Source organism: Felis catus, chromosome D2 (genome assembly GCF_018350175.1).
Source record: "Felis catus isolate Fca126 chromosome D2, F.catus_Fca126_mat1.0, whole genome shotgun sequence".
Taxonomy (NCBI): domain Eukaryota; kingdom Metazoa; phylum Chordata; class Mammalia; order Carnivora; family Felidae; genus Felis; species Felis catus.
In genome coordinates, this window is record NC_058378.1 from 44,953,257 (window position 1) to 44,976,301 (window position 23,045).

Below are 23,045 nucleotides of genomic sequence, written 5' to 3' on the forward strand. Positions count from 1 at the left end.
AAAGAGAGGGAATTTTATATATATGAGAGAATCCCAAGCAGGCTCCACACGGTCAGCGCAGAGCCCGATGTGGGGCTCGGACTCACAAACTGTGAGATCATGACCTAAACCAAAATCAAGAGTCAGATGCTTAACCACCTGAGCCACCCAGGCGCCCCCATGACAGGGTATTATTAACCAAGAGGATAATGTATTAGTGTCCATGCTGAAAAATACAGCTGTTTCCTCTACTCTTTACAATGTTTCTGTCTGTTTAACACTGAGTCTTAAACTAAACTAAAGCCTGCCAAGGGAGTTCCTTCACTAGTCCCTCCTTACTGAGCTCTAACTTATCTCCCTATCCACAAGCCTTAATGCTGCCTTTGCCTCACAAAATCTTTACAACAGGAAAATGACTGTGAATGGATTAACTTGGATCTATCTAGAACAACTGCCTTCTCTAAAGATGGTATAACCCAGTTTTCCTGACCCGCTCGTATCCTTTTCAACATAGTCCATGCCACCCTCTAAAACTAGGTCTTGATGCCAAGGTTCAGAAATGCCTAGAGGAAATTCTACCCTTATCTCGCTCATTCGTTCAACAGATATGAGCACTTGTGTGGCAGGAGCTAAGCAGCAAGGAAAGAGCTGAAAACAAGACGGACAAAGTCTGTGCTCTCATGGAGTTTACATTCTAGTGACGCAGAGAAACTCAGACTATAAACCAGTAACTGAACAAACAAGGTAATTTAAATTAGTAAAAAGTGGTATAAAGAAAACAAAATTGGCTAGGTTGGGTGCTAATTTAAGTCAGATGATCAGGGAAGGTCTTTGAGGATCTGAGAACCTTCCAAACTAAGGCTATGTGATTTGAGTACACAACTACCACTCTTGGGGGCCTACACCTCTAACTGTACAGAGAGAAAAAAAAAAAAGCTCACTTCCAGCCCATTCTATTAATCTACTTAAAGGAAAACCATCACATTATAGAGAATGTTAAATTTGGACTTTGAGGTATTTATTGTCTGAGTTTGGGGGCCAGACAATACGTGTCCAGATGTTTCCTTGGGCTTCCTGGCTGCTCTGTTCATTTAGTGGGCAAACTGGAGAAACAGGCTGGCATGCATACACATGCCAGGAACCGAAGAGAACACCATGCCCTGCTCTGTTGTAGGTAGGTAGGTTGCCTGCTATGAAAAGGCTAAGGATTTAAGCTTGGGCACTAGGCGGGCTTTATCTAAGGAGAGCAAAAGGATGTCAAGTAAAGTCCCAAAGACTTGAAAAGGAGATCCTTTCGTAGAGATGCAAAGATATCATGACTTAAAATGTCATTGCCTCTATTTTGCTACCATTTCTACAGTGGCATATAACAAAACCCAGGTAATGCCAAGTTGTACATTTCAGGACCTTGATGTACTAAAGTTTTAAACTGAGATTCTTGTCTATTTTATGGTCTGATTCATATGCCTAAAAATTGGACTAGGCTTCAGAGGGTATATTAACACACCTGTCATGATTTTATCTGCCATGACACATTACTCAGCATACATCATTGATTTCTTTGGTCAATGAATCTTAATCTCCTTAAGCAAAAGGTCGACCCTTGCCCCTAAAATTAAAGCCGTGTAGTATGTAGAAAACTTGAAAAAGTGGCAAGTTTTAGTTGATGAAAGGAAACTCATAGTTGATGCCGGGAAATTCATATACCATACATTCCCCCTGTAAAGCAAGATACAACCACCCATGACTCAAATCTGAGACAGCTCAAGAGTTCATTAAAAAACTTGAGAATAACCAGAATTGAAAAATAATTTGGAATCACAGAAGATATATAAGGCATCAATAGTGGTTTGCAAAAGGAGGAGAGAAAAAAACCTCTTTAAACAAGGATGTAAAAGAATTTAGACATTTAAACAAGATTATTAGGGAATACTCTGGAATCCAAACATCTCTTTAGGGAGAATGTGTATAACAACAAATGCCAGTGCCTGGCACATTCTTTTTCTTCCCTCTTTCTTTTTACCTAGTTGAAAAAGTGATTTTATGAAAGGACCTTAAAAAGAGTTATCTTTTAGAGATTCATAAATATGCAGAACAAACTGAGGGTTATGGGAGGGGTTGTGGGAGGGGCGGATGGGCTAAATGGGTAAGGGGAACTAAGGAATCTCCTCCTGAAGTCATTGCTGCACTATATGCTAATTTGGATGTAAATTTAAAAAAATAAAAAATAAAACAAGTTAATAAAAAAAAAGTTATCTTTTGTAGAGACTTAACACCATACACACTGTTGCAACACTTACCAAAATGATTAAGGTCACATTTGGTTGTTAAAAGGGAGCCTATGTTCTTTCTTCACATGCAGGACACTGAATACGTTTACCAGCATTTTCCCCAAATGAAGGGAAATAGAAGAAAAGGAGTAGTGACAATTATTTGCATTTTCCAAAAGGAGGGAACGGGACTCCGGAGGGCACGCAAGGTCCTAAGAGTGAGCCAAAGTAGAGGAGCGAGCAATATTTATAGTCCGCGGACTTCAGCTGGCCCGGGGTAACGCCGCCGCTCCTCTTCTGCTTTAGGAGCTCACCGGCTCGTAGGTCACAGGGCCCGGGACAGCCGGGGCTCGGAGCTGCGGGGGTCCACGCGGAGAGGCCTCTTCCCCCAGCCGCTCCCTCGGAGCCCGCCCACCTGCGCCTGCCTACCTAGGCCTCGGCACCCTGGCAGAGAGCCCAGACCAAGAAGCCGGGGAGCGGTGGGTGGATAATGGAAGCGGTGTGGCTACATTTCCCTTTCTTTGTCGCCACGACCACTACCACGACCCGGCAATTCCCCGCCGTGGCGTGTGAGTGCTGGCGCCCACGTGGAGCATTAGAGCGTATCGCAGAGGGGGTCCACGCGAAGGGACGCGGGAGGGCCCAGACCGCGTCCGCGGTGTCCGCGCTCCTCCACCGCGCTCCGTCATGTGCATCCCGCACGCGGCGTCGGTGGGTCGCGGCTCCCGGAGACCAGCCGGCCCTGCCACGGCGGCGGTAGGGCTGCCTGGTGGGGAGGGGCCGGTGGGGCCGCGCGGAGGAGAAGTCCCCCCACCGCAGCCCGGCGCCCCCTTGCCGGCTGCGGGCCCTCTTCCCCGGCAGCGGGGCGCCGGACCTCGGGGACCCTTCGGGCGCTTCCGCCGCGCGCTCGGCTCCTTTCGTGTCCGGGGCGGGGCGGGCGTCTTCCCAGTGCGCGCGCGCGGCGCCGAGTCCCGCGGAGGCCCGCCCCTCCCCCAGGTCCCCGCGCCCGCGCCGCCCCCCCACCCCTACGAGTGTCGGCGGCGGCGGCAGTGGCGGCGGCGGCGGCGGCTGCCGAGATTGGAATCCGCCTGCTGGCTCTCGGCGAAGGAGGAGGGAGGAGGGCGGGGAGAAAGGGCAGGAAGGCTCGGGCTCCGGCGCGTCCGTCCGCGCGAGACGAGGATCGCACGGCCGCTCGAGGGGCGACCGGGCCGGGGCCGCTGCACGCCGAGGGCGGAGGCCGAGTCGGGCCCCCGCCGCGCCCCGGCGGCTCGCCGCGCCCACCCCGCTCCGCGCCGAGGGCTGGACGATGAGTTCCCCGGGGTCCGGGTGAGTTGGCTCGTCCGAGAGTGCGTGTGTGCGCCGGGAGAGGCCGGCGGCTGCGGGGAGGCCGGCGCGGGCTCCGGGAGAAGTTTCGGGGGGAGCGGGGCGCGCGCGGGAGGCCTGAGCTGGGGGCGGCCCGGTCCGGCCGCCTCGCGGGGTCCCCGCCGCCTCGGCTCTGTCAGGCCGCGGCCCGTTGGGCCCCGCCGTCCGGCGCCCCCACCCCGGGCCCGACCCCGCCGGAGACCCCGGCCCCCCGGACTCCCGACGTCGGCTCCTTGCAGCTCCCCGCTGCGGCCCCGCCGCCCGGCCCCTCTTTTGTTCCCCACCCCCTGGGTTTCAGGCCGAGTTTGGGGAGGCGATGTGGGCGAAAGCCGCCTCCAAGGACGCTTCTTGAATCCTTAAATGGGAAAGGCGCTCACCTCTCTCTCCCAGGAGCTGCGAGGTTGCTGTTCGCGTTATGTCTCTCTACGCTGCTGCGAAGGAGAAAAAAAATGTCTGTTTCGTGGGGTGGTAGAGTCGGGGGGAGTTGCAAGCCCTCCCTGAAAACTTGTCCGCGGGAAGGTGCCAGGTTTCTCGGAGGTTCACCTGTTGTCCTGCGCGGCCTCCGCTGCCATGTCTGTTGTGATTCTGCGCTTCAGTTTCTGAAAACTTTCTGCCGGAGTGAATGTAACCTTCCCCCCCCCCCCCCCCCCTTCTTTCCAGACTCCTAGTGGAAAGATTTGGCAAGAAAAGAAAATAGCTTGAGTCAGGAAAGAAAAATAATGTGCTATGTGTTAGAGTCTGGCGTTTTGTGACTTGTATACTCTTTCATGCTCTCGGATGTTTTAATTTGGTCAGAGCGCTGCAGTTTTTGTCTTTCAAACGGTTAGCAAACTCTTTTGAGTACACAGTGCGAACTTGGCACATTTACCTGTGTGACGTCATTTAATCCTTGTGATAACCCTGGTTATGGTGTTCATTTTTTAGGCGAGGAAACCGAGACGCAAAGAGGTTAAGTAACTTGTCTAAGTGTGCTGGGATTTGAACTCTGAATTTTCTCTGCTAATCAGAAACTGTCAAAAGTGAGATGGACTAGGAGTTTGAAAACAGCAAAACCTCTTTCTGCAAACAGGTTTATGGTTAGGAGCATTTTCAATTACTCATACTTGAAATGATCGCTGTTTGTTGCTTGAGTTGAAAACAACTCCTTTATTGTATTTACTTAGGAGTTCACGTCTGAATTAAAACTGTGAATTACGATGTAACTTTAATGCTTATCACTGTTTTCAATTCTTGAAAAGTGTGTGGGCCAAAATTATTTAAATATTTAAACTTAAAGTTAAAATACTGGCAGTTCTGAGCTAGAAAGGGGTTGAATTTACAAAGGGTGATTGAAATTTAGAAGACACTTTTCAGAGAACCAGTATTCCACTCACGGTTGTTGGGTTCCCCATCCGATTCATATTATTCGTGGAACTCATTTCAAACTTTTTTCTGCTTGCTTCACTTCTTCACACCCTTTACTGAAAAGCTTGAGGCATTCAGTGGGAGGGAGCTCCTGCCGGAATGTACTGAGTTACTTCTATCATGTGCTTTCTTTCCTTCCATTTCAGTGGAACATTTTTTGTCCTTCCTACCAGTTTAACACCTTGTTTCATTTTTCTCCTCTCTCCTGCTTAATGGAATAGGAGTTACTCCCTTTTGTCTTAGAGATGTTAGAAGTACAGATGTGCTAAAGGTTTTTTTTCAGTTTACAAAAACCTTCCCTTGGGCGTGCTACTCCCTCAAGATGTCATGTTGCTGCTTTTCCTTTTCAAATCATATTAACGCTAAAAAACAAAAACAAAAAAACAACAAAAAAAAAACAACCAAAAAATTAAAAAACGTTTCCTTGTAAAAGTAATACACGTTCATTAAAAAATGGTAAAATAGAGCAAAATTGAAGTAAAATTAAAATTCATACCTTCCTAATCCCATCTCTGGAGATTGTCAAGAGTAGTTTATTTTTCCTGCATTTACTTCCTGGCCGGGCATTCAGTTCTTAACTCCTTGTTACCCGGATTTCACCCTCACAAGGTTCACCTGTAAGCTAAGTGGCACATTTATTAATGTGTTCTAAATCAACTCCTTGAGCTTTCTGTGATACTTACATCAACTTCTCATTCTTGAAATGCCTTTCCTTTCCTTGGCTTTTGTTCATTTATCCATTGTATTCAACGAATACTTCCACTGCAAGGCTATGGGATGCTACAACAGACAATGCCCTTGCCTTCATGGAGCATCAAGTTTGTTGGAGGAAACATAGATTGAAGAATGAATTCTATAACCGTATTGTGATTACAGTTAAAGTGCCCAGTGTTAGAAGACCTGACCTGGTGCTGGGAGAATAGGGGAAGGCCTTAAAAATGTCACTTTGTAACTCAAGATGATTCTGAAGGATGAGTGAGAATTAACTAGATGGACAGAGAGCTTCGGTGACATACTGACTTTGTTCCTCTTTGCCCCTTTCTTTTCTTCTTGCTTAATATGTGTTCTCCAGGTTTTACTGGTCAGTTCATTTTTCTGTATGTCACTAGTCCCTTGGCATTATTATTGTTCAGACACTTCTGTCTGAATACTTCTCAGACCTCTATTCTTTATTTCTCCTCTGCACGTGAATCCTTGTTTTTTCCCAGTTGCTTTATGCATACCTCTACCTGGTTGTTCTAGTTGAAACTAAACTCCTTCCTTACCAAACTTGTTTCCCTGGTGTTCCTTATTTCTGTTGATGTCATACCAAATCCAGACCTTTCCCCATTCTGTCACATCGTGTCTGTAGCCAGCGTCTACTGCTTCTGCTTTTCATGGTATTGTCCCTCTTTATTCCTGCTGACTTAGGTACAGCTCTTGATACATGGTGGTATGAAGGTTATAATAGACTCATAAAATGAATTGAGCACCTTTCCTTTTCCTCTTTTCAGGAGTGGTTTAGACTGGAAGGATCTTTCTTGCGAGTTCTACAGACCTCACCTATAACACCATTCAGGCTTAGATTTTCTTTTCTTTTTTCTTCTTTCTTTCTTTCTTTCTTTCTTTCTTTCTTTCTTTCTTTCTTTCTTTCTTTCTTTCTTTCTTTCTTTCTTTCTTTTCTGTAGAGGACTCTGAATATCATTTCAGTTTATTTAATAACTGTTGGTCTGTTTAGGTTTTCTATTTCTTGTGTGAACTTTAGTGTTTAATATTTTCTCCAGAAATTTATTTGTTGAGTTTTCAAATCTACTGTTATTTGGTTTTAACACAATTCTTTTTCTTAAAAGAAAAAAAAATTTTTAATGTTTATTCATTTTAGAGAGACAGAGAACCAGTAGGGGAGGGGGCAGAGAGAGAGGGACACACAGACTCTGAAGCAGGCTCCGGGCTCTGAGCTGTCAGCACAGAGCCTGATGCGGTGCTTGAACTCATGAACCACGAGATCAAGACCTGAGCCAAGTCGGATGCTTAACTGACTGAGCCACACAGGGGCCCCTAAATTTCTTTGATTGAATATATATTTGTATGCAGTGTTACAGATTGTGTATATATTAGTATAGTTGATAATTTTCCTTTTTCCTTTTTTTTTTCCTTGCCTACTGAATCAGGTTCTCATCCCACTTGGGCTAATGCTGTGCTCTTCTTAACTTCCACTGTTATATGGGTTATCTTATGCAGTTCTGCTGAAGTTAATCTTGAAGCCCAGTTTGTGTCACTTCTCTACTCACAAGTTTCCAGTGTCTTCTGTGAAATGAAGTCGTTTCATGAGGATTTACCCAGATTTCCCTCATTCTCATCTCCCATTATTTTTGTTTCCTGCACATGCGCTTTGTCCCTTTTCTGAAATCTTTCCCATTTTCTTCTGAGTGGAATCCCTTCTGAAGGAAGGGATATTTTTTTTTAATTAAAAAAAAATTTTTTTTTAGTGTTTGTTTATTTTAGAGAGAGAGAGAGAGAGAGAGAGAGAGAGAGAGAGCGAGCGCAAGCAGGGGAAGGGCGGGGAGACACAGAATCCAAAACAGGCTCCAGGCTGTGAGCTGTCAGCACAGAGCCTGACACGGGGCTCGAACCCATGGACTGCAAGATCATGACCTGAGTGCAAGTAGGACACTTAACTGACTGAGCCACCCAGATGCTCCTGAAGGAAGGGATTTTTTAAAGGCAAAATTTTTATCTAATATTTTCTTCCTGCACTTACTGGTTTGTCTTTTTCTTTTTAAAAATTTATTTATTTATTATGAGCGGGGAGGGGCAGACCGAGAGAGAGAGAGAGAGAGAGAGAGAGAGAGAGAGAGAGAGAAAGAATGAATATGATTTGCAAGCAGGCCCCGCACTCACCACGTGGGGCTCCATGCAGGGTTCGAACCCACAGACCATGAGATCATGACCTGAGCCCAAATCGAGAGTCAGATGCTTAACTGACTGAGCCACCCAGGCACCCCTATTGATTTGTCTTTAAAAAAATTCAACTTTTATTGGGGCGCTCAGTCAGTGGAGCATGTGGCTCTTGATCTAGGGCTTGTGAGGTCAAGCCTCATGTTGGATGTAGAGATTATTCAAAAATAAAATCTCTAAAAAAAAAAATCAACTTTATCGAAGTGTCATTTATATACAGTGATATGCACGTGTTAAGTATGCAGTTCCGTGAGTCATTTGGTCTTTTATAGCGATTTGTATACAAATACTGGTTCAGCTACTAAACTGCAGACTGGGTGTGTAACTGACTTTGTTGCATATAAAATGGATAATTGGAGGAGAAAGACCTTTTCATTTTTGGATTTTGGGAGCAGAGAGCCATGGAGAGAAAGGAAAATGGGTTTCCTCTTAGGCTAAAGTTTAAACCAGAAAGTCTTTCCTTCTTCCCTCTTCCACCTTTTATTAGTGTTTATGCTTTTAAAATGCTTTTTAAATATCTTAGGTCCAAATGACCAGGTCAGTCCAACTCTTTAATGCTTACAAGATTAAATGCTGAGTTGTATGGAGTTAGATCTTACAAGGTACACCATACTTTTTTGAGCCGTTCATAAAGAAAATATGCTTCTAGTTAATTTTAAGAAGCCATTGATTGTAAGGTCTAATTTCAGAGATACTGAAATATGAAAAATATATGTGCCATAGAATTGAATATGGTTTTTCTACGTTAACCAAAGCTACCATTCCTTTAGTTTAGATATTGGAAAGAAGAATTTAAGCCAGACTTATGTGGGAGAGACTTATTAGTTGTGCTGTTTACTATGAAAAGTTTTCTTTAAAAGGAGGGTGTTTGTTAAACCTTTTTAATGAGTAAAGCATTTCAGGCGGTATAGAGAAATATTTATTTTTGGATGGGGTCTCCCACAACTCGATATGCCAGTCTGATTGTGAGGCGCTTTGATAGTTTTTATGGTTAATATTTTAAAGGCTGTCAGTTTTTAAAAAATAGAAACAAAATGATATGTCTGGGGAGCCCCAGTAGTGTTGTGGTTTTTGAAAACAGCACTAGGTTAGAGTAGGGCTTTAGATCAGATGATGGTGGGCCCAGTGGATTCCCAAGCCAAGTTCATACAGACCTTGACTAGTTAAGGACATTATTTTTGAGTATCTTTTATTAAAAACAGGTGAATATGAGCTACTCCGATGCCATGGATGTTCTTTTTTTATACTTCTGTGTTTCTGATGAACTTTTTTTATGGTGTACATTTGTTATACCACTAATAACGTGCAACAGTGGAGCTTGGCTATTGCTCTAGTCATATGTAATTGGCTACTACTGATTTAAGGAGGATGCGGGTATGTCAGTAGTAGGGATAAAATAATCAGATTTGCAGTTTGGGGAGAGGAGTTAGTGGGGAATCATTTTGAAGGAAGGAAGACACAGGACACTGAAACTTGTAGGGGACACTGAAACCTGTTCCATCTTGGCCCAGACTAGGATGGTGGCAGATAATTAGGGTCTAGAATGGACAGGACTTGGTAGTTAGCTATGGATGAGAGAAGGAATGGGATTGGCATGAATGACTGGCGGGTTTCTAGCTCGGAAACCTGATAGGGTAAATGTGTGTTGGTCGAGATGAAAAATGAGACCAGGTTTGTGGAGGACAGTAGTTTGGTTTTGATAATACAGAGTTCTGAAATACCAAGTAGAGATTTCCACTTAGCATTGCATGTATGGGGCTGGAATTTGATAGAGGTTTGGACTGCAGGTAGATCTTTGGGAGCGATTGCCATGTAGGTTGTAAATTCTATCAGTGGAAATTGGGTGGCTTTCTCAAGTGACTTTTGCTTAAAAGTGACAAATTCAGCTCTTAGCTTAAAGGTGAAAAGGGGTCATTACCCCCTCTCCCCCCTTCATGTTTTTAAAAAGACTGCAAATACTCATGTTTGGATAGAAGTGCTCAGATGATGTAATCAAGGGTCTGTCTGCTCTCCACTCTTTGGGCTTGATTTTCAGACAGATACTTTTCATTTGGCAGAGGATGGACAGTGTCAACTCCAGGCTTATGTGGCCCATATGGATTCAAGATGTAAAAAGGGCACCTCTTTCCCAGGTGCATATATTCTGTCCCAAGGAGAGATTCTTACTGGGACCGTCTGGAGTCTGGGGTGCCGACACCCGCCAGGCCTTGTTTACATGCCCCGGAGCAGTCAGCCAGTTAAACACTGGCACTCATAGCCTTCCTAGAACCATGAGAGATGGGAAAGTGGTTGTTCCCCCAAAGAAAGGATGGCTTTGGGCAGTGAACAACACAAATCCACTGTCTTTTGGTTGTTAACGTTTTTTAAGATCTTTTTTTTTTTTTTGAGTATCTGAAGAAAAATACACAAACCTAGTAATTTTGTGTATAATTTCATGGTTATGTTATGGATTTCATATCAGGAACTCTTGCTATACACAGTAAAGAGCCTAGAACAGCCCTGAGAAACACCAGTTTAAGACCTAAATAGAGAAGATAGACGTTAAATAATTTCAGAAATAATTGTCTACTTGTATTTATTTTAAGATCTACAGAAGGGAAGTACAGGAGCTCATAAGTGTGTAATAAGGGATTGGGTCTATTTAGGGTACAGGTGCTTGGGAAGGCTTTCCTGAGAAAATGGTCTGTAGAGTGACTCTGTAGATCAGGAAGAAGAGGGAGGATGTTTCTGGAAGTATTCAGTAGTTTTTGAAGCAAACACTTTTCTGCTTTTTAAAAGTTACGAAAGGAGGGGCACCTAGGTGGCTCAGTTGGTTAGGCATCCGACTTTGGATCAGGTCATGATCTCATGGTTTGTGAGTTTGAGACCCGCATTGGGTTCTCTGCCGTCAGCATAGAGCCTGCTTCAGATCCTCTGTCCCCCCAACCCTCCCCCACCGACACCTCTCTCCCTCTTGTGCTCTCTCTCTCAAAAATAAATATTTTTTTAAAAAGTATTTATAAAAAAAAGTTCTGAAAGGAATGCATCTAATGTGAATAACTTGAGAAATAATGAAAAATTATAAAGCAGCAGTAGAACACTTAAGTTTTGGCTTCTGAGTTTTTCTTTTTTTAGATTGTTTTAATGTTTATTTACTTTTGAGATAGAGATAGAGTGTGAGCAGGGGAGGGGCAGAGAGAAGAGAGGGAGACAGAGAATCCAAAGCAGGCTCCCGGCTCTGAGCTGTCAGCACAGAGCCCGGCGCAGGGCTGGAACTCATGAACCTTGAGGTCATGACCTGAGCTGAAGTCAGATGCTCAACTGACCAAGCCATGCAGGAACCCCTGAGTTTTTATCAATTAAAATCTAGTACTGGTTTTACCACTAAGTTAGCTGTGCAGTTTTGAATACTACACTAAACCTGTCTGGATCTCTGTTTCCTTATCTTAAAAACTGAAGGGGACTTGGCGAAAAGAAAAAAGAAAATTCCATGGCTTTAATGCAGAGCAGTTAGTTGCTGAAATTGCAGGTCATGTAATGCTTTTGGTCATGATGACATCACTGGGTTTCTGACTCTTGGCTGCAGAGTCCCTCTTCCTGCCTTGGCAGTCATTGTAAGTAACGAATGGAATGGCCTGTGGCCAGTGGTGTTCTTTCATGCCCTGCTTTCTTATCTCATTTCTTGAGCATTAAATTTTTTTTTTCTTTAGCCTTTAGGTAGATTATCTGAAATGTTAGAGGCTCTCAGTTTTGAAGTTGAGAAATCTGGAGGAAACTTGCGTGGTTGTGATACTGTTTTCTGTAAGGTAAAATTCGTGGGTAGTTTTCCTACTAGCAGTTACAATTTTTTGTGATGTAGTCCATTAGTTTAACATCTTGAGTGTCTGAATTTTGCATTTAATTAAGAATAATTTAGATTTCTAACTAAAGGGAGCTGTTGATAGGGAGTGTTAAAGTAAAGGCCATTAAACTTTGGTAAAGCTCTTACCAACGTATTTTTCAAAAAATTGTTTAAAGGTACCATGAAATAGGGGCGCCTGGGTGGCTCAGTCGGTTAAGCGTCCGACTTCGACTCAGGTCATGATCTCACGGTTCGTGAGTTCGAGCCCCGCATTGGGCTCTGGGCTGATGGCTCGGAGCCTGGAGCCTGCTTCCGATTCTGTGTCTCCCTCTCTCTCTGACCCTCCCCCGTTCATGCTCTGTCTCTCTCTGTCTCAAAAATAAATAAACGTTAAAAAAAAATAAAAAATAAAAAAATAAATAAAGGTACCATGAAATAAAAATATTTCAACAGTAGCTATTCAGAAGCATCTTAAATCAACAAAATGTAGTCGCTTGATGACAGATACTGTTTTACGTCTCCATTTTAGTAATCTTTCACAGAATAAAAATGTTGGGGAAAAAAACTGCATGTTGAATTTATGTATGATCTGAGTAAAGAAAAAGAAGTTAATCTTCCTGAAATAGTGCCTTAGTCATCATTCCTACTCGATAAATATTTTCCACTGGTTTCTTATTTGCTTATAATATAAAATTCAAATTCTCTCAGACTGGCCTCTTGCTCTGGCCTAGTCTGCCTTTTTGCCTTATTCACTTCATACTACTATTTTATTAGCTTAAGTCACTGAAATATCCAGTTCTGAGTTTCCGTTCAGAGTCCTTAGACTTCTGCTGTCCACGCCAGTAGCCAGTACCGCACGTGGCTGTTGAACATTTGAGATGTGGCTGGTCAGAATTGCGTACCACATTTTGAAGATAGTACAAAAAAAGGAATGTAAAGTATCTCATTATGCTTTTAAAATACTGATTGCATATTGAAATGATACTGTTTTGAATATGTTGGGTTAAGTAATAGTAAAATTAACTTTCAAAGAAAAAGGATCAGATTTTCTCTTTTGAAATATGGCTAGAAAAAACTTAAAATTATACATTAAATTGTACGGTGTTGCCTTCGACTTTCCTTCTCCCTATGCTTATCAAAATGCTTCAAAATCTTATTTCTTCTGTGAAGCCTTCCTCAGTGGTCCACACTTAAAAGAGCTCTTCTGTGTCATTATTTAAAAAAAATTTTTTTTAAATGTTTATTTATTTTTGAGAGAGAGACAGAGACAGAGTGTGAGCAGGGGTGGGGCAGAGACAGAGGGAGACACAGAATTGGAAGCAGGCTCCAGGCTCTGAGCTGTCAACACAGAGCCCAATGCGTGGCTCGAACTCATGAACTGTGAGATCATGACCTGAGCCGAAGTCAGTCGCCTAACCAACTGAGCCACCCAGGTGCCCCTCTTTCATTGATTTCTACTTTGTTGTTTTTTTTTTTTTTATTTTTTTGAAAAAATTTTAAATGTTTATTTTTGAGAGAGAGAGAGAGAGAGAGAGAGAGAGAGAGAAGGAGAGAGAAGGAGGGGCAGAGAGAAAGGGAGACACAGAATCTGAAGCAGGCTCTAGGCTCTGAGCTGTCAGCACAGAGCCCACAGGGGGCTCGAACTCATGAGCTATGCGATCATGACCTGAGCCAAAGTTGGACACTCAACCGACTGAGCCACCCAGGCACCCCTTCTGTGTCATTATTTGAAGGCAGTATTTTGGTGTTTCTTGTACCATCTATTAACATATTAGATTTCTTTACTACAAGCCTTCTCACCTTTTAGTCTTGTAAAACCCCAATATAGTCTCCCTAACTGTATTGCCATAGCACCTTCCTTTGTTTCTTCTGTTTACAGAAGTTACACGTATTTGGTTGAAACTTCAGGCATAAAGTGAGTCTTCTGTAATCCTGCCCCCACGTCCCCCCTGGATTACAGTGTTAAGAGTATAGAGGTAAATGTAATCTTTCTCTTCCACTGTCTTCATTTTTTTCTTTTTCTCTCCCCATTTCCAAAAAATGAGGTGATACTATGCATCCTTTTCTTTAACTCTGTCTTCACTGAATATAGAGTACTACTCTTTTTATGTCATTAGGTGTTGATTTACTCATTCTTTTTAGTAGCCATGTAATATTCCCTTTTATGAATATACCGTCATTTTATTTACCAGCCCCCTATTGATGACTAGATTGTTTCCAATTTGTTGCAAGGTATTTTTCTTGTTCCTTTTTCTTTTTCCTTTTTTTGCATTGTAAACAGTGCTGTGGTGCTTGTACATATCCTCTGAGACTATTTTTATTTTATAGGATGAATTCTTAGACATGTGTTTACTGTATGTAAGAGAAGCCATGTATAATGCCTATAGTGCCAAACTGCTCTGCACAATCTTTGTAACAATTCACATTCCAGCCAACAGTGTTTGAGAGTATTTCCCCTAACCCCTCACCAACACATCATAGTATCAGTCTATTTTAATCTTTGCCAGGCTGCCAGCTGAAAAAAACAGTATTGTAGTTTTAATTTGTATTTCTTTGATTGACTAAGGTTGAGGAGAATTTTATAGTTTGTTGGTTCTTTGCATTTATCTCTCCTTTGTTTTTCTAATCTTTTTTTCTTACTCATTTTGCAGAGACTCTTTTTCGAGGTATGGATATTAACTCTTGGTATAATGCATTTTTTTTTGTCATTTGTTTTTTATTTTTGTTCATAATATATAAAAATTCTTTTGCTGTTGTAAGAGTATTTAGAAACAAAAAAAATAAAAAGTTTAAGTTGTCTCATACTCTCAATTTATTTTATAAGCTCCTTGGTGAGTGAATTTTGTCTTAAAATATTTTGTTTTGCCATCGGTACTAATTCAGTGCCTTGTACACAGTAAGCGTTCAGATATTTGTCTGTGTTGGTGGTGAAGGGGTACAGAATACATCATTGTGGCATAAAAATTATTTTGCCCTGAAGGTATTTGAGAATAGGCTTTTCTGGGGGACTTCCTGATCTGCCTAAAAACAGACTCTCAGAGAAAACTCAGTTATCACAAAGCTGCTCCCCAGAGTTTTGAAACTAGGGAAGATTGACTTTTATCACTAGAGAGCAGAGAGAAAAAGTGGCACCACATCTAAACTGACATTGTCACACATCACATCATATATTCATTTTCCTAGGGGCCCATGTATCTTTCTTAAAAGTCCTTTGTTTCCTGTGTCCCCCCCCCATATTAACACAGGAGCCCCAAATTCTAACTGCCTCTTTTAGTCACACTTGTATGTAAATGGTGGTGAATGAATAAAAATCTGTCTTTTTTTTTTTTTTTGCTAATCTGACTTCTGTCAGTGTAATTTACAGGCCCCCAAATTCAGAACCTAAGAGGGTAGAAGAAAAATTTTTCTTCTACGTGTAAAAGTTTTTCCTCCTTAGCAATGGCAGGTTGTTTCTGACTGCTGGGGCAAGGGATAATAAGCAAGTGAAGTTTCACTGTCTAAAAACAAAGTTAAGTATTTTATTTTATTTAAAAATTTTTTTTTTCCAACGTTTATTTATTTTTGGGACAGAGAGAGACAGAGCATGAATGGGGGAGGGGCAGAGAGAGAGGGAGACACAGAATCGGAAACAGGCTCCAGGCTCTGAGCCATCAGCCCAGAGCCCGACGCTGGGCTCGAACTCACGGACCGCGAGATCGTGACCTGGCTGAAGTCGGACGCTTAACCGACTGCGCAACCCAGGCGCCCCTAAAGTATTTTAAATATAAAGAGCATAAGTCAAATTTCTTTAAGCTACAGTTTTCAAAATGTATTCTTCAAAACTAAAAATTTGTTAAATGAGGTAGAATGTACAATTAGAGAGACATCCCCCTCTTCCTGAATATATTCCTACAATTATAATGCTATTTCTTAATCAAGTGGCATGATTAATTGTGTTGACTAAGCCTTTGTTCTTTCTAAAGTTATTCACTGTTTCCTGTTCTTTCTTAGCATCTTATCAATTTGCGTAGAAGATGGTTTGTGACAGGTTCCACTGGTCACAATCAGAAGAAACAACAAAAAAGGTCATTCAGTTAAGATTAAGTAAGTAAAATATACAAAGAAGCCTCTAATTTCTTAAACCGGTAAAGGGCTCTTGAGATGATTACAGTGACTTCCCGTTTACCTGTATTCCAGATAACTTGAAATGTTTATTAAACCTTGAATTATTGACATGTTATCTAGCTTCACATTTATTGTGTTTCATACCTTACTACTCTGTTTACTAGGTTCGTGACCTTGCACCAAAGTGGTTAATCTAAGCTTTATTTCCTTGTATGTCAAATGAGGGTAATAATCGTTTTCTCACAGAGTTACTGCGAAGACTGAGTGAGTGAGTGCAGTGAAGCACTAAACACTATTTTTGCCACATAGTAATGCTTAGTAAGTGTAAGCGAAGATGAATTATTTGTGTGGGGGAAGATGAGGTCAGTTCTGTCTTCAAAAGCAATTTGAATGGCTGTATATATAGGGTCCTTGAAGATGAAATCTAATCCTGATACCTTCTGAAAGTGTTATTTTGTTAGCATTATTAACACTTGAATTTGCAAAGTACTTTTGTGTACTGGCAGTACTGGTAAGTTGATACTGGGAAGTTTTGTGGCTTTTCCGGTTGTATATGTTAAGAATCTGAGGCTAATGAGGGTTAATTGCCCCAGCAAGGTCAGAGAGGTAAGAGTAAGAAGTAAGTAGAATCAGACTTTCCTAGTTAGCTCGGAACGGGGACTAGGACCTTAGGGTTAAGGATAAGTCAGTGATTCTACGTCTAAAGAAAGCCCAAGCATTTAGTGGCCTGAATCCTTTCTAGAGCTTATTAGGGTGTGACAGAAACCTGTCAGAGAATGGAGGGGAGGGAAATTGTGCACAGCAGTCACCTCGGTGGCTAGTTTGCCTAGGTGGGGAGCATTGTACACTTTTTGCTCCGTTCCTCTTCCCTTGGGGTGGCCTTTCCTTAGAAGCTTAGTGCGGGGAGGTCTAAGAGAGCCACTCGTGAGGTTAGGGAGTGCTAGCAAAAAGTAGAGCAGCACATCTCATTTCCTAGCCGGTAGTCATGATGCAGCTGATTGGTTGATCTGTGCCTCCTTGAGCAAAGAGTAAAAAAAAGTGCAGAGAAATCTCCTTGTGGACTGAGGGTAGCAGAACACCCTGTACTTGTTTCGAATTTCTGTTCACGTGGGTAAAGCAGAAGGTAACTAGGCTTTAGGCATCTTGACAGGGCTGGCTCTCCTGGAGAGGGGAGCAAAAGTAGGAGAGGTTGAGCTGAAGCAGGTCTTTGGGAAGGGAAATGTGCAGTTGGGTTTGAGCCCCTCACCTCTCGGTCACCAGAGCGCTCCAGCCTGTCCCCAGAGGAGAAGCCATCATTTGGCTGTCTGTATCATGGTCTGTATTAGCCGGGTGGTGGCAGCCACCCCAGAGGACTGCAGGAGTACTCAGATGTTGAGACGTTTATTCTGTTCTCCCTCATCCCCCACTCCTCCCAAAACAGGTCAGACCACACCCCTTCCCCAGTTGAACTTTTCATGGACCATGGACCCAGCCTGGGTTTGGAAGGGAAAGAGATGATTGCAAGATTGAAGATTAAAGTTTTAGGGGCGCGTGGCTGGCTCAGTTGGTTAAGCATCTGACTTCGGCTCAGGTCATGATCTCACGGTCCGTGAGTTCGAGCCCCGCGTCGGGTTCTGTGCTGACAGCTCAGAGCCTGGAGCCTGCTTTGTATTCTGTGTTTCTTTCTCTCTCTGCCCCTCCTGTGCTTATGCTCTGTCTCTCTCTGTCTCTAATAATAAATAAATGTTAAACAATTTTTTTTTGAAGATTAAAGTTTTAAACAGCAGTCAACTGGACTGGACATTTTTATAACTGAAAACTACTGGAAAGCTGTAGAAATTGTTCCAGATGTCATTAAGGGGAGGTGGTGTGTGAAAGGGAAATTGGACCAACCATAGTTGGAGGTGGAAGCTGGAGAAGAATAAAACCTTTTCTCACGTTTGTACCAATTTCAGATCCCTTATTAAAGTCATAGAAGTATCAGCTTAAGTTCCTACTAAAGCCCCTCTGACACCAGCCCCCATTCTTTTTTCTGTACAAAGCTTTTAGAGTTGTACATGATCCTTTGATCATCTTAATGGTTCTGTTTCCAAGTGCATTCCAGTTCTGCACAATATAATTTTAACATTAAACATATTTTATTTAATTCTAACTAGTGCATTTCAAATTTATAAACTGTATATGTTAACCTTAATTGCAACATTAAGTAAAATATGGTATCCTTAGTTTTTATGGAGTTGTAAGAGTTTATCAAGCCTCAGAAACGTTAAAGTAAAAAGTACTCAGTAAAAAGCATTAGTGTAATATATTTTACTCAGTATAGGAGATTTTGAATTCATAAAGTTTTAAATTAACTTCCAGCTATTCATGTTGAAAAGGTGAGTGGGTTTTAGTTTAAATGCTGTAGAGCAATAAAATAAAGAGGGACTAGATAATAACTATTTTCCTTACATTCGCCTAGCCCTATTTTAAGTGCTGTTCTATGATAGGGACGGTTATGAGAGGAGAATGAGGCCACAGAGGTGGAATAACTTGTCAAGGGTTGTGCAGCTAGTAAGTGGCAAAGCTAAGGAATCAAACCCAGGTAGTCTGACTGCAGAGACCGTGTTCTTAACCACAGAATTATGTTCATTTTCAAAGGGAGTAGGACAATTTTAAGATGAGGATGTGTACTCTACACACGCACATGTTTTACTTGATTTTTACCTGCTGCTTCTAGTGCCTGTTCACATACAGTAGATGGATTTGCCTGTTTGCTGGTGTGTTAACTGAGGTACCTGGTAAAACATTCTCTCCTCTTATGGTCTAAATATACGTATTTGATGGGTTATACTTGACTTTTGACAATTAACCTACTTCTCTCTTTTTTTTTAATTTAATTTTATTTTTAATGTTTTTATTTATTTTTGAGACAGAGAGAGACAGAGCATGAACAGGGGAGGGGCAGAGAGAGAGGGAGACACAGAATCTGAAGCGGGTTCCAGGCTCCGAGCTGTCAGCACAGAGCCTGATGCAGGGCTCGAACTCACAGACTGAGATCATGACCTGAGCTGAAGTCGGACGCTTAACCAACTGAGCCACCCAAGCGCCCCCCTACTTCTCTTTTTAATACTAAAATTTGTCAGAAACTTTTCATAGGTATTTTTAAATTAATTAGTTAATTAAATTTTTTTGCTTCCCTGATGTTTTGCATCGTGGAGAAAACAGTATTCAAAGTCCAATGGAGCAGTTGCTTTTACGGCATTTATCCAGAATGCTTCCCATAAACAGTTTTTAAAAATTAGTGCTGTATCATATATCTCATTTCTGAGATATAGACACGTTTAATTGTTAGCGATCACACAGCTAGGCCTTTTTTCACTGCTTTACCTTGACTATTACTCGTAAAGTAGCTGAAACTGGGCAGAGTTTTGCTTAACATAATCATGTTATTTGTATTGTTTCTTAGAATACATTGAAAATCTGCCCTGTGAGAGAACAGGAAGGAAAAAAGATAAAAAATAACTGCCACATCAGTTGAAAATAGAAAATGAGTAAGTCCATCTGTGGGGCTGTTTTGGGAGTCAGATAGGCTGAGGAATGAAACCTGATTTTTATCCATTAATGATGCCGATATTGTCCTCTGGAATATTATTAATTTGCTTGTGTTCCACAGAAATTATTAAAACACAGTTTGTTAGACATGTAGACATTTAAACATAATCTCTTTCCTTGCAAGTTTTTGTTCAAAAGTCTTTTTGCATCTTGATTACAAAAGTAATGCTCACTGAACAAATTTAAAACTTAGAGAAGCTCTGAGGAAAAAAAGTAAAAATCCCTCATATTCATATTATGCAAGAACACTAGTAAACCTTTTGGTATATGCAGTATCAGTTAAAACAAAAACTTTATTGCTTAACGATTCTCCCATAACTTAAAGAGTTTGAGGAAATCAGGTGAGTAAAACTGGAATTCTCTGCTTGTGTGAAAGCCGAGTGTCCGAACCTGAAATAGAAGAAACAAGGTGGCATGGAGTAGGGCTATTGAGATAGAAAGTTCTGGGGTGCCTGGGTGGCTCAGTTGGTTGAGCGTCTGACTCTTGGTTTTGGCGCAGGTTTGGAAATTTGGCTGTCTTGTTTTAGTTACCTGATTATCTTTTTGTCTGTATATTCTCCCTTTCTTTTTCAGCTTTGCAACTTTTAAGCTTTAAAACAAAGTTAAGATGTTTCAAATTTGATGTGTTTTTCTGTAATAATGGACTAAAATAGAATAAGATGTGGGGAGGTAGAACCCAAACTGAGGGAGGTCAGAAACCATATGGAAATAGAACATCCAAAACCTCTAGCAGAATGAAACTAGAAAGAATGGAATCTGAACACTGAAATTATACATCTGCTAGGCAGCTGTGCATTCTTTATTCATAGGTTCCGTGCAGAAATAGCAAAGGAAACTTTGAAAGGAAAACCTATTCTCAATGGATTGAGCATGTATCCTTATCACTAATTGTGATGTGTACATTTTTTGTTATATAATGTATATTTAATTCATCTTTAAATGAATTATTCCTCTTTTTTATGAGTTATAAAAATTCTTTTCTGGAAATAACATCACTTTTTGGGGTTAAATTTAGAGTTCCTATTTGTATCTTCAGCACCGAATCAACATTTTATTAAATTACAGATCAGGGTATTTTCAGGATACTGAGAGAGTATAATGCTTTTGTAAATTTGTCATTGTTTTCCTTTTTGTCAGTGTTCAAGGATATGTGGCACTTTAATGTTCTGCCTTTCAAAAACCAACTCTTCTGAATTTGTTTAAACAAAATATTTGTGTTTTCAAAGTTAGGCACTTTAAATTAGCAGCTGAAATTTACAAGGGGAAAGACATGAAAAAGCTTTTATTTAGTCCTAGGATGCTTTGTAATTATTAACATTTGTATATTACATAGTTTACAGAGCACTTTTATATCCATTATCTCCTGTGATTTTCATGGTCTTGCTAATGTTGTCTCTTTTCACTTGAGAATTAACACAGAACATTGTCAGTTCAGTTAGGGACTGTATTAAGCTCTTGTGTTCTTCATTCTAAGGGTGATACACAGTATTTAGAAGTCGTGGGATAGGAGAACAAAGAGCATAAGACTCGTCAACATCTCATAATAACTGTGGATCTTATTTCATATAATTCTTTTTAGTTTCTTTTCCTGTTCTTATTTTTTACATAGTTTGCCCTGATACTGAGGATGCAATAGTTATTATGTACTTTCAAATTCACATAGTTAAGTACTTCTGATAAAAAATTGTTCTTAACTATTTTTGCGGGCTCTGTTGCAGTAGAATTTTTCTCTACTTGAGGGAAAACATTTTATCATAGGAGCATTATCTTTGTGTGTATCTATAACATATATAAAATATATATACAAAGATATATATCCATGCTCTTAACCACTCTATATGCATATATATATTAAAGCCCATATTATATACGTGTGTTTATATTGTGTGTGTGTGTGTGTGTATGTGTGTATATAATTTAATATTATATAATTAGTGGTTAACAGCATGGACTCCATTTGGGTTTAAATCCCAACTCTTCTTGGGTTTAAATCCCAGATCTGCTTCTTCCTAGCTGTGCAACCAGCAATTTTGGCAGATTGATTTGACAAATATCTCTGTGTCAGTTTCCTCATCTGTAAATTGGTAATAATGCTCCTTACCTTATGGAGTGGTTTTAGGTTTATATATATTACCTATACATATGTTTTATATTTTAGAACCATACCCGACCCATAGTAAGCAGTGTATAAGTTACCTAAAATTTTAGATCAGGGGCCATAATCAATCACTGACTACTGATTTAACTAGCAGACAGAAAATTAGTAAGGAGATTGAAAGCCAGAGAACACTAAAAAAATGTAATATAGAACACAACACCCAGTGAAGATAGAATATGATCCATTTGTTGGTCTTAAAGCAAGCCTCAACAGATATCAAAAGATTGAAATCATTCACAGTGTCCTCTGACCGTAGTGGAATTAAGTTAGAAATCAATTACAAAAGATAGTGAGAAAATCTTTGAAATTAAGCAGTGCACTTCTAATTCTAAACCCGTGAGTTAAATAAAAAGTTATAGAGGAATTAGAAAGCAATAGGATTCAATCATAATAAAAATAGACTCATAGCAAAATTTGGGATACACTTGATTCTATACTTAGAGGAAATGTTACAGCTTAAAAAATATGTATTAGAAAAGTAGAAAGGCTAAAGATCAATGATTTAAGTGTCCATCTCAAGAAATGAAAATGATTGGCAATTCCTCTTATTTTTGATTGGATTGAGGGAAAATTTTAGTTTTAAATTTTACATCAGATTCCTTTTTTTATTTAAATTTAAAAAGAAAATTTTTTTATTCTTGAGAGAGAGAAAGAGAGAGAGAATGAACAGGGGAGGGACAGATCGAGAGAGGGACACAGAATCTGAAACAGGCTCCAGGCTCTGAGCTATCAGCACAGAGTCCGATGTGGGAGCCCGAACTCACAAGCTGTGAGATTATAACCTGAGCTGAAGTCAGATGTTTAACTGACTGAGCCACCCAGGCGCCCCTCCTTTTTTTTTTTTTTTTGTAAAGAAGGGGGACAGATATGGTTGAAATAACTGAGCCACCAGGCACCCCTCCTTTTTTGGGGGGGAGGGCTCTGTTGCAGTAGAATTTTTCTCTGCTTGAGGGAAAACATTTTATCATAGGATCGTTATTTTCATGTGTATCTATAACATATACCCCTTATGAAAACCTCCCATTTTCTTGGCCCTTTCATAGAACCCTTAACTTTTCTAAGGAGAACAGGCTTTCTGAAGAAACACATAAGAACTCTGAGATGATCAGTTTTAGTCTTGGTAATTATTTCTAAGTTTTTAAGACTTGGAAAGTATACTTCAATTTGGTAAGTATATAATGAGCACCTGTGATAGACCAGAAACTGTCCAGACTTGGTTATATAATAGTGAATAAAATAGCCCTGAGTTCTGCTTTCATGGAGCTTATGTTCTAGTTGGGGAGACCAGCATCAATAAAACCACAAACCTACTCAGGTATACAATTACAGTGTAATGTTGGTGCTAGGAAAGACAAGTTTAGAGGACTAGAAGAGTGGTAATAGGAGACCTAAACTTATTTATGTTGAGAATGTGGTGAGATAATGTACAAAACTGATT

General features: G+C 40.9%; 1 protein-coding gene across 1 annotated transcript in view; it reads left to right on the forward strand.

Annotated features, from left to right (window-relative positions):
- The first annotated feature begins 3,447 nt into the window (after positions 1 to 3,447).
- Positions 3,448 to 23,045, forward strand: part of BMPR1A (bone morphogenetic protein receptor type 1A) — a 137,880-nt gene continuing 118,282 nt past the window's right edge. The window contains exon 1 of the mRNA XM_023240628.2: positions 3,448 to 3,575. The gene's annotated coding sequence lies outside the window, so the exon portion shown is untranslated. The remainder of the gene's footprint in view (positions 3,576 to 23,045) is intronic.